The 14,874-nt window shown below is 39.6% G+C and overlaps 1 protein-coding gene across 1 annotated transcript in view; it reads right to left on the bottom strand.

Moving 5' to 3' along the window:
• The window catches only part of NFAT5 (nuclear factor of activated T cells 5), a 182,887-nt gene that overhangs the window by 119,867 nt on the left and 48,146 nt on the right, over positions 1-14,874 (bottom strand). The gene's annotated exons all lie outside the window — the stretch shown is intronic.

Genomic DNA, 14,874 nt, shown 5'->3' with positions numbered 1-14,874 from the left:
TGTGCTGGGTGGCCGGGTTTATTCGGAGTAGAAGATAAAAGACTATTTAAAAATTGGATCCTATGAATCCACCTGGCTGTTCTAAAGGAAAAAGGAAAAAAGCACAGCTAAACACCACTCTTCCAAACGCTTTTTCATTTTTTACCTTTGGATTAGGCAAGGATGGAGGGAAAACACATTTAATTGAGTTTTTGCTATTCTGTTCATGGGGCCAAAAGTTTCCGTTGCAAAAACTGAAAATCCTCACCTACACCGCAGACCGTTTCCTGACTCTAATAGACTTCTGAGAAAATTTTAATCAAGTTATTAAAATATCAATTGGAGTGCAGGGTATGCATCTTGGGAAATAATTTTAATCTTGTGTGGAATACTGATGCCAGCAATCACTGGGCAACGTTTTTAAGCTATTAAATTTGGTTTTGTTTTTGTTATTTTATCTATAAAGATAGAGATAATAAAAATCACTCTGGTGTGTATGCGTGTGTATATATCATATATATATATATATATACATCTATATATATCATATATAGATATATACACAATTTATAGAGCCTTTTCCCCAGGAAGCTGGACAATTCATCATCTGGACTTGGAGTCCTGGAGATGGGGAAGAAACTCTCAGCAAAAGAGGCCCCAGTGCAGGTGTCTCTGGGGTGGGGCTCTTTGCAAAGCTTTACCTGCAGACCTAGAATTTAAACTTGTGTCATCAGAGTCTTCATATCTTTCCATCTGAACATCTGATTCAGGTTGCCCAATTATCTTCACTGCATTCTGTGCAGTAATGAATCAAGCCTGTGAACATTTTCTTCCTGTCAGAGGTAAGAAAGCTTTTCAGAGCCATCCCAAGATGGCAAAGCAGAACAGGAAACTACTCTCAAATCTCATTGCCACTGTTTGCTGTTGTTGCAGCAAGTCCCAAGGGAAGTCCCTTCATAACTGGTAAGAGCCCCACTCATTTGAGAGGAAACTCAAATTGCCCAACAGGCCAAGGCTTTGGCCAAAGGTTTTTAAATTAGAGCAAACACCTGTTGGAGACCCCCCACACACACACCCCAGTCATTAGTCATACAAAATGTGAGGAGAGGAAATTGCAATTTACCAGGCAGAACCCTAATACTAAAAAATTGGGTGTCTCACTCGGAGCATATCCTTTTTCCCCAGACCTATGTAATCATTCAACAAACTTAGGGTATAGGAAATCCCCAGTACTGTTCTGACCCTAATTAACAGTCAAGAATTGGCAAGGCCGCTTGCTTCCCCTTTCCCTCAACACTTCTCTGCCCTTTTGTGCCTTTTTCCCCCTAGTATGAGTGCTTTGTTGTTTATGTTAATCAGATTTCCCTTGGCTTGGTAAAACCAAGAAAGGGGGGGGGGGGGCAAGTGTGACTTGACCCAGACTGAATCTCCTAGATGGATTCTTTAGGCTCAGGCCCCACCCCATCAGGCCTTGCATCAAGCAGTGATTATATCTCAAAGGATATTTGAAAATTCAGTGTCCTTCTAATTTCCTTTTACAGAAATACATTTTTTGAAAAACTGTTTAGATGGATAGTTTTCATGGCCGAGCTTTGCAACAGCACAGAGACCTAGATTTCGTGTTATCCTTAAAATTTCAGTGACTAAAAACACAAATTCATTAGTAAGCATGTTTGCTCTGCTCTGATCACAAAATATATGACCCGCATGATATTCAGGGTTACCAAAAGTAACTATCTGATCATTGTGTCTTTAGTAAATTACATGCTACCCCTAGTTCCAAGGATATTCCCTCTGTAGTCATTAGTATCTCCTTGCTTCCCCTTTTATTCAGTCTTTGAAAGAATCTCATATTGTATTTCAAAAACCACCCATCACTCAAATAAACACCTTCATAAAACTTTGTGCACAATAAAAAGTAAAGCTTTTTAAAATTTGGAAATTTCCTCTCATTGAAAATTACAATAGGATTATGGAACAAAACATAAAGCAGATTTAGTAGTTTGTAGAATTCCTTTATATTCCTTCCCAATCATATCACATTCCCAAGTTACTTGATTAAAATTTCACAAGAACCCAGATTCAACTACAAGGTTGTATAGATTATGCAACAGAGTGGCAGTTTTTATACTGGTGGTGTGTTCTTTAACCCCTCCTGGACCTGTTTAGGCACTTAGTGAATTGTGTTGCTGGATCTACTCTAAATGAAAGAGGTTCAAATATCAACCACTGAAAAGGAATTAAATAAACTCATACAGAACAGAGGAATGTGTTGTCACAAGATAATCTTTGTCATTGTAATACAATTAAGGCTGTTAAAATAATTTTGGTCACATGTATATTGTAAAGAACCTGCTAAACAAACACAAGATCTGAAAGGAAAATTTCCAGAGCAGTTCAAGTCATGGACAAAAAAAGTTTAGACCGAAAATTATCTTTGTTCTACCTTGGGAGCACTCCTTAATAATAATGGAGAATTGATAGTAGTGGGAAATAGCAATGACTGCATTTGTGCTGAAATTGTAAACAAAGTCTTATTTGATTATGACTATGTGTCAATTTTCACCCTTAGAACATGCTCTAGCAAATATTTCTAAAGGCAAAATTAGTTTTAATAGTTTTGCCGTTGGATTTAGAACATTCTCACTCCTTATATCTCTCACTGCCTAAATCTGATAATCAGGCATCTGATTCACTTTGATGAAGTACTTCTGTACTTTATGACTGGGTCTGAGTCAGAGTTGTCATCTGAAGTCTTACAAAGGCCAGTTCAGTCTCTCAAGATCTAGAATAGTTGGAAGTCCTGAGATACAGAGCAATCAGCTTGAATTGCAAGAACTTGGTGAACAGTGGAGAAAGGAGAGAAATGCCAGAGAAACTCAAGGGGTGGATTAGGGGGGAGAAATTTTAATGGGAAAATAGAAACCTCTGAGCGCAGACTGCCTGAGTGGCTCAGTTGTTAAGCGTCTGCCTTCAGCTCAGGTCATGATCCCAGGGTCCTGGGATCGAGCCCCGCATCAGGCTCCCTGCTCAGCGGGGAGCCTGCTTCTCCCTCTCCCACTCCCCCTGCTTGTGTTCCCTCTCTCGCTGTCTCTCTCTCTGTCAAATTAAAAAAAAAAAAAAATCTTTAGAAACCTCTGAGCCCATTAAACCAAGAAAGGAAGGAGAATGTCTCTAAGTCATCCCAACAGTAGGCAGGTTGGACTTATGTAAACTGCATTCAATTCAGTCCTTATTCATACTGGCTTTGACACCACCATGTTTGCTAAGATGCTCTTTCCACATCTGATCATAACATGAATAGTCTAGTAGCCCCACCTCAGCTGTGATATTAGTTTGACCAAGAGTATGAATTAGAAATGGTTTTACAGGGCTACCTGGGTGGCTCTGTTGGTTAAGCATCCAGTCTGACTCTTGGTTTTGGCTCAGGTTGTGATCTTAGGGTCATGGGATCGAGCCCTGCGTCAAGGCTCCATGCTCAGCAGGGAGTCTGCTTGATGTTCTCTCTGTCCCTCTCCCTCTGCCCCTCACCCCGTGCTCTCTCTCTAAAATAAATAAATTAAATATTTGATCAATAAATTAAATATTTATTTATTTTAGAGAGAGAGACAGAGATAGTAAGACAGAGCACCAGCAGGGAGGAGAGGGAGAAGCAGGCTCCCCGCTGAGCAGGGAGCCCGATGTGGGACTCGATTCCAGGATCCTGGGATCATGACCTGGGCCAAGGCAGATGCTTAACCAACTGAGCCACCCAGGTGCCAAAATCTTTTTTAAAAAAATGGTTTTACAGTTTCTATTACCCTCTCTCTTAATTCAGGGAGGTTTTTGTTTTTGTTTTTGTTTTGAAGATTTTATTTATTTGAGAGAGCAAGAGAGAGAATACACATGCGCACACACAGGGAGGAACAGAGGGAGAGGAAGAGAGAATCCCAGTCGGGGCTTGATCTCACAACCCTGAGATCATGACCTAAGCCGAAATCAAGAGTCAGATGCTTAACTGTCTGAGCCAATCAGGTGCTCCTTAATTCAGGGAGTTTTAACCTGAAGTCCATGGATTTGTTTCAAGGCATCTGTGATCCCCTTAAACTTGTATACAAATTTTTGCAAGCTTGTATCTACATGCACTTTTCTCCAAAGGATGAAAGTCTTAGAGTGCTGGGGTGCCTGGGTGGCTCAGTCGGTGGAGCATAGGGCTTTTTTTTTTTTTTTTTTAAGATTGTATTTATTTCTTTGAGAGAGAGAGAGAGATCAAGGGGGAAGAGCAGAGAGAGAGGGACAAGCGGGACTCCACACTGAGCACAGATCCTGATGAGGTGCTCAATCTTACCACCCTGAAATCATGACCTGAGCCAAAATCAAGAGTCGGAGCTTAACTGACTGAGCCACCCAGGCGCCCCACATGAGACTCTTGATGTCAAGGTTGTGAGTTTGAGCCCCACATTGAGTGTAGAGATTACTAAAAAAAAAAAAACTTAAAAAATTATTTTAAAAAACCACAAAGGATGAAAGTCTTTAACTTTCATAAGATTTCTGAGAAAAAAAAAAAGCCATAACCCAGAGAAGATGAAAAAGCATTCCTCTATATGAAGCACATCCATTCTTCCCTCTTTCCACAAATGAGCTCTAGGAACTATGCTAGGTGCAGGAAATACAAAGATGAATATAAGAAGTCAACTCTCAGCCTGATGTGGGAGACACCCTTTAAACCAGCACAGGATGCCGTGTGACAAGTGCTCTGCTAGAGTTTTGTACAGGTACTAGAAATCAGTTATCTTTTGCTTTATTAGTAAGCTGATAGAGGGCAAGAGGAAGGAATGCCATCTAACACACATCACTTTCTTCTCTGCTCACTACCCCCACAGCTGATTTCTCTTCACTCCAACCACAATTTCCTACAGTGGTCAAGAGAGGCTAGACAGTTGCAGGGCAAAGTCCTGATATACAAATGTTTACATTATGAAGCATCGCAGCTATTATTGTTGATACAAATATTCCAAGAAATACCTGGGCTTCATTGGACTTTGTCAGTGGATTGTCAAAGAAACACTGAGTGTCTTTTTTCAGCTTTGCTGAGGATTATGGCTAAATACTTAGGTTAAGGATGCAATGATAAAATAGCTGAATTGGTCATCCACAACTGAGCCCAGAACTGAAGGGCTAAGTTGAAGTTACTGGATAAACTAGACTGACTTTAGAAATAACATATTCCACCTGAGAAGCATTTGTTTCAGCTGAATAAGGAAATGGGGACTGCTCCAAACATGGGAAGAGGCATGCGAGGGATCTGCCCACATCTGTCAGAATCTAATTATAAAACACGAGGCTTAGAAACAATATTCATTTAGGTATTCATTCAGTTTCTCTACCCACAAAGAATCCTGTTTATCCTTCAAAGTCCAGCTCAGAATTTACCTCTGTAAATTCACCCTGAACCCTTCCAAGGAACATTAATTGTTCTCTGGGTTCCCATAGCATTTCATCCAAAATGTTGGTAGAGCAATCACAACAATGAATTCTAGTTCATGGGTCTCTCTCTAATATATTGTGAACACTTGTTTGTATAGTCTTTGACAAGGTCAAAAAAAGTAAAACACATCCTTGCCTTAAATAACTTCTAATTGATTTTGAGCACATAACTTTAGCACCCACGCTTCTAAGATGCCATTTCTTGAATTTGACATCCAGTACAGAGATTAACAGAATGAAAGAAGAAACTGGAAAGTTAAGACAAGGTTAGAGGTGAAAGGCCACAAACGAGGATTTTGTTCTTTATCCTATAGGCACTGGGGAGCTATTGAAGGTTTTGGAGGAGGGGGATAACAGGACCAGAGCTGTATTTTAAGAAAGTAACAGAGACAGGAGTGTGGAGAGTAAATTGGCAGCTGAAAGCCTAGAAAGAGAGCCCAGCAAAGGCCAATGAGGCCCCGAAGGGTAAAGGCTGAAAAGGAGGAGCTGTTTATGCAAGACATTGTGGAACTAGAATCAAAAGAACTCAGAAATTGCTTAAATGTTGAAAGTGAGAGAGAAAAGTATGAGAATGTTCAAGAAAAGGAGATAGTGAGAGAAGTCTGAAACATCCACCAACAGGTTCCTCATTGTTGGAGTCCAATAGCTTAACAATAGCTAAAAAAATACCTAACAGAGAAGCAAACACCACTTAAACATGAATCACCCAAGAGACTCTATCCTTTTGTACATGGAGCAGCAAAATCTCTAACCAGAAAAGGAATTATCCTAGATTTAGTTTTTACCAGTAGGAAATCCAAGTAAACATAACTTGCTGAAACTCAGGGAAAGAGTAAATTGATTAAGAAACAAATTTACATGAGCATGCGTTCCCGGTGTTCACTCCAAATATACTCAAGTATTAACATATAAGCCTTTAAATGCTTATTTTCGGGGCACCTGGGTGGCTCAGTTGTTAAGCGTCTGCCTTCGGCTCAGGCCATGATCCCAGGGTCCTGGGATCGAGCCCCGCATCAGGCTCCCTGCTCTGCAGGAAGCCTGCTTCTCCTTCTCCCACTCCCCCTGCTTGTGTTCCCTCTCTTGCTGTGTCTCTCTGTGTCAAATAAATAAATAAAATCTTAAAAAAAATAATAAATGCTTATTTTCGTAGTAACTAAATATGGAAGAATTTCAAGAATCCTAAAGGCCAACAATTCTTCCAAAAAAGAAAAAAGAAAAAAGTCCTGTAGAGATAAAAAGCAGCCATAATGTCTTTAAAGAGGATCAATTTGCAAACCTTCCATTCGTGGAAGTTTTGGCTAATAACGGACCTGAGGTTTACTCTATAAGGCCTGGACCGAGGACCAAAGCATTTAAAAACCAGGTACAAAACTGACTGAGGGAACTCTGAACTCCCCCCTGAACTGGAATCACAAAAAACAAGTAGGTGGTCTGCCCTTTGTAGTTACTTAGTTAGTTAGTTATTTTAGTTTATTTATTTAAGCAATCTCTACACCCACTGTGGGGCTCAAACTCACCACCCCGAGATCAAGAGCTGCATGCTCTACTGAGCCAGCCCGTCACCCCTGCCCTTTGTAGTTATTAAATAAATACCGTTTTGGGGTGTAGGAGAAATACGAAAAAGGGATATCCAGAAAGAAACATTTAGCAAAAGAAAAACACAGGAAAAGAGCCGATGCAGAGTCATTCCAGTAGGCTTCCCTCCAGAAGCAAAGTGGAAAATGTAATCTATGTCATGGCTCATGAGCAGCTCAATCCCCAGCCCCAAATCCAACTTGGTCTACAGTGCGGAGGGCCATCTTTAAATACGACGCCCAGTGATTCTAATTTCTTCTTGATAGTTATGGTATTTTCTCTATCGTATATACATACCTTGGTGGTCAACAGCTACCAAAGGAGTATATAATCATTTATATGATCCAAGGAAATATCTGATAGATCTGTATTTCTCATGGATGTTACATACACCTATTTTTGTTAAATCAGAGGCTACTTGATGAAGTAGGACGTGAACAGACTTGAAAACAGGAGTCCTAAGTTCTAGATGTAGGCAACGAGGCAACTAGGATGTCCACTTTTGGAGTGCCCAGCAGGTAGTCCTACTTCTCCTGAGTACTGTGACTTCAGGGAATAGTTTGTGCTTTCCCTCTGGACTTAATCCTGGGCAAGGCAGGAGCTGCTGGCTTCCCCTTGTCACAAAGAGGGTAAGAGCCTGTCTGGAGTGGAGGGAGCAGAGGAAGCGTTGCCAAAAGCTGGAGAGAGAAAACCCAGAATCTGAATAAAAAAATCACTGGAGTCACTGGAGGAGGCCACACCTGACTTCAATGATCTGAAATGATCATTTCTTTTTCTTGCTTAAGAGGTTTGGGATTGGGTTGTCAGTCCCTTCAAAGTAAGAAAATCTTAACTTGATACAACCTGCCCGGGCTTATGGAACTTTCTTGGACCTTTGTCTCCTCTCTGTGAAATAAGTGGGTTAGATTATTTATCAGGCAGGCATTGTGTTTGGCTGCTAGCAACAAACACCAGTGGCTTAGAGGTTTTAGTTTTCTCATACGAGAAGCCTGGATTAGGCAATCCAGGCTAATTCCACAGTCTCACAATGCCATCAGGCTCACAAGCTTTCAAGGTGGCCCTTGTTCTCATGCTTACAAGATGTCCCCTCTAAGCATCCTGTCTGCATTCTAGGTGAGAGGAAGAAAGAAGAGTAAAGGGGCGCCTGGGTGGCTCAGTTGGTTGAGTGTCTGCCTTCAGCTCAGGTCATGATCTCAGGGTTCTGGGATCAAGCCCCGTGTGTGTCAGGCTCCCCTGCTCAGCAGGGAGCCTGCTTCTCCCTCTCCCTCTGCCCATACCCCCGCCCTGCTTCTGCTCTCTCTCTCTCAAATGAATAAATGAATAAATGAATAAAATCTTTCAAAAGAAAAAGAAGGAAGAGTAAAAGGCAAAGGGCCAACTGTGGTCCATGTAAGATCCACACAGTGGCTTCTATTTACATGTCACTGGCCAGGACTATGTCACATGGTCACTCCATCTGAAAGGCTGGGAAATCTGTGGGGTTTTTTAGATGTGTACATTGATGCTCTGAACACAACTGGGGGTCAGCTGGCACGGAAGAAGGGAAGAACAGATGTTGGGTAGACAATTACAGTATCTGCTGCAGACTACATAATAGCAAAAGGTAACCTCCCTCTCTGAAATTCTATCTTTCTAATCTTTTTTCTATGTTGTTTTACCTAATCTTTTTCTTAATGGAAAAGAGCTAAGTGTTTTCTGGAAAGTAAGCACATTTTTAAAACCTCAAATTTTGAAGAAGTAGAGGTACATCTCATAAATGAAATGACAATAGGTACATATGAGATATCAGGTTATTAATCAAAAGTGCTTCACATTTATTATCTCCTCCCTGAAATTTTCTTAAACTTGAAAATTCCAATCTTCAGGAAGCCTCTTCTCACTAATCCCAACTATACTTATCCCTTCTTTCATTGAACTAAGTCACCTGTTTTTTCTTTCTCATTTTCAGTGCTTCTCAGATGATTTCATATCCTCATCTTTTATCTCTCCAAATAAACTGTAAACTAGTAAAGAGCAGAGCCTGACACTTAGCACAATGCTGGATTTGTAGTGAACAATCACGAATGGTTGAGCAATTGAATGGATGGATGGATGGATGGATGGATGGATGGATGGGTGGGTGGGTGGGTGGATGGATGAAAAACTGAAAACTGAAAACTGAATTTCTATTTTTCTCTCTTCAGAACTCTATCCTCAGTGCATGCTTGCTAACTGACTGCACCTCAGAGTCATTGCCAAGGCAATTTGTATCCTAGGAAGCCAGGTTTAGAAAGCCTTTTATTTTCTACCTCTAAATCCATTCCACCCTTGCATATTCAGCTCACAGCAGGAGTGAGCACCCGACCACCTCCCTTCACCTAACTGCTTCACCTAGTCCCCCTCCCATTTTAACTGATTAAAGGTCTTACCTTCAGGAAATTCTTATGTTTAAATTAAATTCTGTGCAAGCCATTTCCTCTTCTTTTGCTCTCTAAGTTGACAGAACACAGCAAGTAACATGTTTATCAGTGTTTTATAAAGGCCTGAGTGGGTTTTCTTTTTTAATAAAATTTATGTGGCTGTTTTATACTGCAAAAGCAATGCATTCATTGTAGAAACTAAAAATAATAGCTGAAAATATAAGTAAGAAGGTAATAAATAAGAATTATTCAAAAACTCGGGGTGCCTGGCTGGCTGAGTCAAAAGAACGCACAACTCTTGTCAGGGTTCTGAGTTTGAGCCCCACATCTGGTATAGAGATAACTTAAATAAACTTAAAAAAATTATTCAAAAATCATAAACCACCACATAGAAAAGATCATTCAGTATCTATCTTTCTGGAATTTTTTAAATGTGTATTTACCTTACATACACAAAAATTGGCTACACTGTGTATACTGTTATCCTGCATTGCTGATGTAAGTATGAACATCAATACACATCAGCAAATATTCTTTTTCTTTTTTGAAGATTTTACCTATTTATCTGAGAGAGAGACCAAGACCATGAGTGGGGGGAGGGGCAGAGGGAGAGGGAGAAGCAGACTCCCTGCTGAGCACGGAGCCCAGACCCCGATCCCAGGACCCTGAGATCATGACCTGAGCCAAGGCAGCCACTTAAACCACTGAGCCACCCAGGCGCCCCCACATCAGTAAATATTCTTAATAATGTGTGATGGCAGAGGAGTATTCCATTATAGAATATATCTTAACTTACTAGCCAGTCCGCTACTTTTGGCATTTAATTTGTTTCCTTTTTTGAAAACCTTTGTAAATACCACCGAGATGAACATCCTTGTAGCTAATCTGTGCTTTTAGCCTTTTCTTAATTATTTCCTTTGGATATACCCTTAGTAAGTTTTACTTCTGATGAGCAATAAGGAGAAATGATGTAGGAAATGGAGGAGACTGGAAGCAAGGCCATAGTGGCTCTTTAGCCTTGTTTTAGGACTGAAAATGTGTTTGGCTTGCAGGTTCCAGGGCTTATTCAGCACAACATAATGCAACAATTTTAAAATATATTCCTGTGGCACAACACCTGGGAATCTGAGCTCTCTGCAGAACGCTGCAGAAACTCCGGTAAGGGAAACTTAAAAGCACAAAACATATAATCTCATGCTACATCAGATACCATCCTATTCCAGCATCTAGTATCCATTTCAGAAAAACACATCAGAGAAAAATTGAATTGAGAAAATTTGGCACATTAATTAATGAGTTTTCTATCTAAACTGGTAAAAGGCTGCTGTTGTCTGATTTGGTGGTGCTCAAAAAGTACTAGCGCAAGTGAAAAAAGCAGAATATTTCATTCTGAATCTCCTCCCTGCCACTTATGAAATGCCTAAAACTCTTAATCACTCTGAAACCTCAGTCTCCTCCTCAGCAAAATGGCTTTATAATAGTACCTTTGTCATTCACAGAGGTATATCTGTGAATGCCAAAGATATACCCCTTTGATGTATCTTAGGGAGAAACTGAGCTAAATCGTGAGAAATTGCTTTGTAAAGTGTAATACTGTAACACAAATGTTACTGGTAATTGTTATTGTAATTGATCCAGACTTGGTGGGAGGGGTTGCTGGGTGGCTTGGTTAAGTGTCCAACTCTTGATTTTGGCTCAGGTCATGATCTTGGAGTTGTAAGATCAAGCACCGAATTGGGCTCCACGTGGGGTGTGGAGCCTGCTTAAGATTCTTTCTCCCTCTCCCTCTGCGCCACCCCCCCCATGAAAGAAAGAAAGAAAGAAAAGAAAGAAAAGAAAGAAAAGAAAGAAAGAAAGAAAGAAAAGAAAGAAAGAAAGAAAGAAAGAAAGAAAGAAAGAAAAAAGAAAAAGAAAGAAAGAAAGAAAAAGAAAGAAAGAAAGAAAGGAAGGAAGAAAGGAAGGAAGGAAGAAAGGAAGGAAGGAAGGAAGGAAGACTGATTCAGACTTCACTAGAACTGAGTTCTTCACAAAGACTGGACAGCATAAATGCAATCCTAAATATAAGAATTTCATGATATGACAGCATTCGATCAAACCTATCACCAAATAATCATCTTATAGAAACAAATACTACAATCAACCTTCAAAAGCTGAGATTAAACAATTCCCTTCAGTTCTTTTTTTTTTTTTTTTTTAAGATTTTTATTTATTTATTTATTTGAGAGAGAGAGACACAGGGAGGGAGGGAACATAAGCTGGGGGAGTGGGAGAGGGAGAAGCAGGCTTCCCGCCGAGCAGGGAGCCCGATGCGGGGCTCTATCCCAGGACCCCGGGATTGTGACCTGAGCCGAAGGCAGACCCTTAACGCCTGAGCCACCCAGGTGCCCCTTCCCTTCAGTTCTAAGAGCTCTTTTATTTGTGACTCAGGGGGAAGAGACACTTATTCTACATACTTTCATTCTTATTGTTTGGTAGCTTATTCTTACATGGAAACTTAAAGGACCTAAACTTTAAAAATAAGTATTTTTGGGGGCGCCTGGGTGGCTCAGTCATTGAGCGTCTGCCTTCAGCTCAGGTCATAATCCCAGGATCCTGGGATCAAGCCCCGCATTGGGCTCCCTGCTCCGCGGGAGGCCTGCTTCTCCCTCTCCCACTCCCCCTGCTTGTGTTCCCTCTCTCACTGTGTCTCTCTCTGTCAAATAAATAAATAAAATTTAAAAAAAATAAAAAAATAAAAAGTATTTTTTTAAAGTGCAAAAGGTGTGTCTATACTTTTTTTAAGTTATGATCATAACTACAAAAACAGTATATGAACAAGGATTGAAAGACAGTAGGTAACAGTAAGAATCCTCGCACTTAGATGGCAGCTTTATAGATTTTCTTTAAAAATTTTTCCCTATCCATAATACATCACTTCAGATAAATGTTTTAATGTATAAAAAATAGACTTTCTTGTCTTATTTTTTCTTTTTATTTCTTTACAGTTTATAATTACATGGGCAAATCAATTTAAAGAAATTCATCCCAAGTTGAGAGTACTTAGGGTTCTGTGTCCCTTAATCAGTTTATTCTCACCCAGCTTTCAAGATATTTGTAATTAGGCAGAAAACATATCATTCAAATCTATGTTTTAGAAGAATAAAATCAATTTTCCTCTCCTGGTTAGAAACAAATCCTAAGAGGGGTTCCTGGCTGGTTCAGTTGACAGAGCGTGCAACTCTTGATTTCAGGGTCATGAGTTGAGCCCCATGTTGGGTGTGGAGCCTACTTAAAATAAAAATTTAAAAAAAAAGAATGAAACAAATCATAAAATAAAGAAACGTTATAGGGCGCCTGGGTGGCTCAGTCGTTATGCGTCTGCCTTCGGCTAGGTCATGATCTCAGGGTCCTGGGATCGAGCCCCACATCAGGCTCCCCCCTCAGCGGGAAGCCTTCTTCTCCCTCTCCCACTTCCCCAGCTTGTGTTCCCTCTCTCGCTGTGTCTCTCTCTGTCAGATAAATAAATAAAATCTTAAAAAAAAAATGTTATAAGTGAAGTGGAAAGAACCTTGTATAGGAGACAGAATTACGGTCATCTCAATCGGTCATGTTGCTATTCAAGATGGCTCTTCTACCTCAGCTAACTAGAATGTATATCATTAACGGAAAGGAATAGGAAAAGGAGAGGGCAGAGCATTCCTCTTCCCTTTAAGACATGGACTACCTCTAGGGGCACCTGGGTGGCACAGTTGGTTAAGTGCCCAACTCTTGGTTTCTGCTCAAGTCTTGATCTCAGGGCATGAGATCAAGCTCCGTGTCAGGCTCTATGCTCAGTGTGGAGTGTGATTGGGTTTCTCTCACCCTCTCCCTCTGCCCCTCCTTCCCACTTGCTCTCTCTCTCTAATAAGTAAATCTTAAAAAAAAAAAAAAGGGCTCCGGGGTGGCTCAGATGGTTAAGCGTCTGCCTTCGGCTCAGGTCATGATCTCAGGGTCCTGGGATCGAGTCCCGCATCGGGCTTCCTGCTCCTTGGGAGCCTGCTTCTCCCTCTGCTTCTCTCTCTCTCTCATGAATAAATAAATAAAATCTTAAAAAAAAAAAAAGACAAGACATGGACCACCTCTAATTTTGTCTTAGTAGCCAAAGCTTAAAGACAACCACATCTACTAAAGTGCAAGGGATGCTGAGAAATGTAGTATGTAGTTATATGATCAGCTACAAATCTGAGGTCCTATTACAATAAGAAGAATAGAAGAGTTAATGTGAGGCAGCTATCCACCAAAAAATGACAGTAAATCTACAAGAAACACCATAGTTAATGGTGAAAAAAATAAAGCATTTCATTAAAATAAGAAACAAAACAAGGATGCTTTCTTCTCTATGCTATTAAACATTGTCCTAGAGATCCCAACAAATGCAATTAGAAAAAATAAGTAAGAGGAATAAGGATTGGAAAATAAGAAGGAAAAATCTTTGTTACTTCCACTTGAAATGATTGTCTACATAAGAAATGCAAGAAAAACATTAAAATAGTTTAGCAACTCACTGGTAAAGACAACATCCAAAAATCAATAATGTTGCTAATGATAAAAAATATAATTACAAGAGCAACAAAAACCATGAGATACCCCATGAATAAACAGACAAAAGATGGACAAGACTTTTAAGGAGAAATTTATAAAACATAGAAGGATATAAAAGGCCACTTACATAAATGGAAGCTATACTATGTTCATGGACAGAAGGAGTCAAGATCTATAATTGGTCTATAAATTTATTAATCTATGTCAGTTAATGTATAAACTCATTGTAATACCAATCAAAATTCCAAAAGAACATTGTGTTGATCTTCATAAACCAATCCTAAATTTCATACAAAAGAACAAATAGCCCAAAAATAGCAAAGAGAATTTTGAGGAAAAAATAAGGAGGACCTACTAGACCTGACTTGACCTACCAGGTCAGTTAAGAAAAATTTATCATAAAGCCATATTTTTAAAAACAATTCAACATTTGTTTAGAAATAGACAAACAGATTAAATACATATGGAAACTTGGCATAAAATAGAAATTGCATTATAAATCAGTGGGAAAAAATGGAAAAACTTAATAAATGGTGCTGGAACAATTAGCCACTTATACAAAAAAGCAAAATAAATTAGTTCCTTACCTTATACCAGATAAAAATAAATTCAGAGTGGATTAAAAATGTTAAAGGTAAAAAGTAACATGGAAAATTGTTAGAAGAAAACATAACAGTTTTATGACATCAGAATAGGGAAAGATTTTCTAAACAAGACTCAAAAGTACAAAGAGTAAAGAAAAGCATTTGACTACATTAAAATTGAAAAATATCTGCCAGACCATATTAATATCGTATCATAATATACTATAGAAAATACCAAAGGATACCTACAAACTGAAGATGTTTGCAACTCAACACAACTAAAAGATTAATAGCTTACCCAGCAGAAGAGT

The sequence above is a fragment of the Phoca vitulina genome, unplaced genomic scaffold, assembly GCF_004348235.1.
Source record: "Phoca vitulina isolate PV1807 unplaced genomic scaffold, GSC_HSeal_1.0 scaffold30, whole genome shotgun sequence".
NCBI classification, from domain to species: Eukaryota; Metazoa; Chordata; class Mammalia; order Carnivora; family Phocidae; genus Phoca; species Phoca vitulina.
This window is presented reverse-complemented; position numbering and strand designations above follow the sequence as displayed.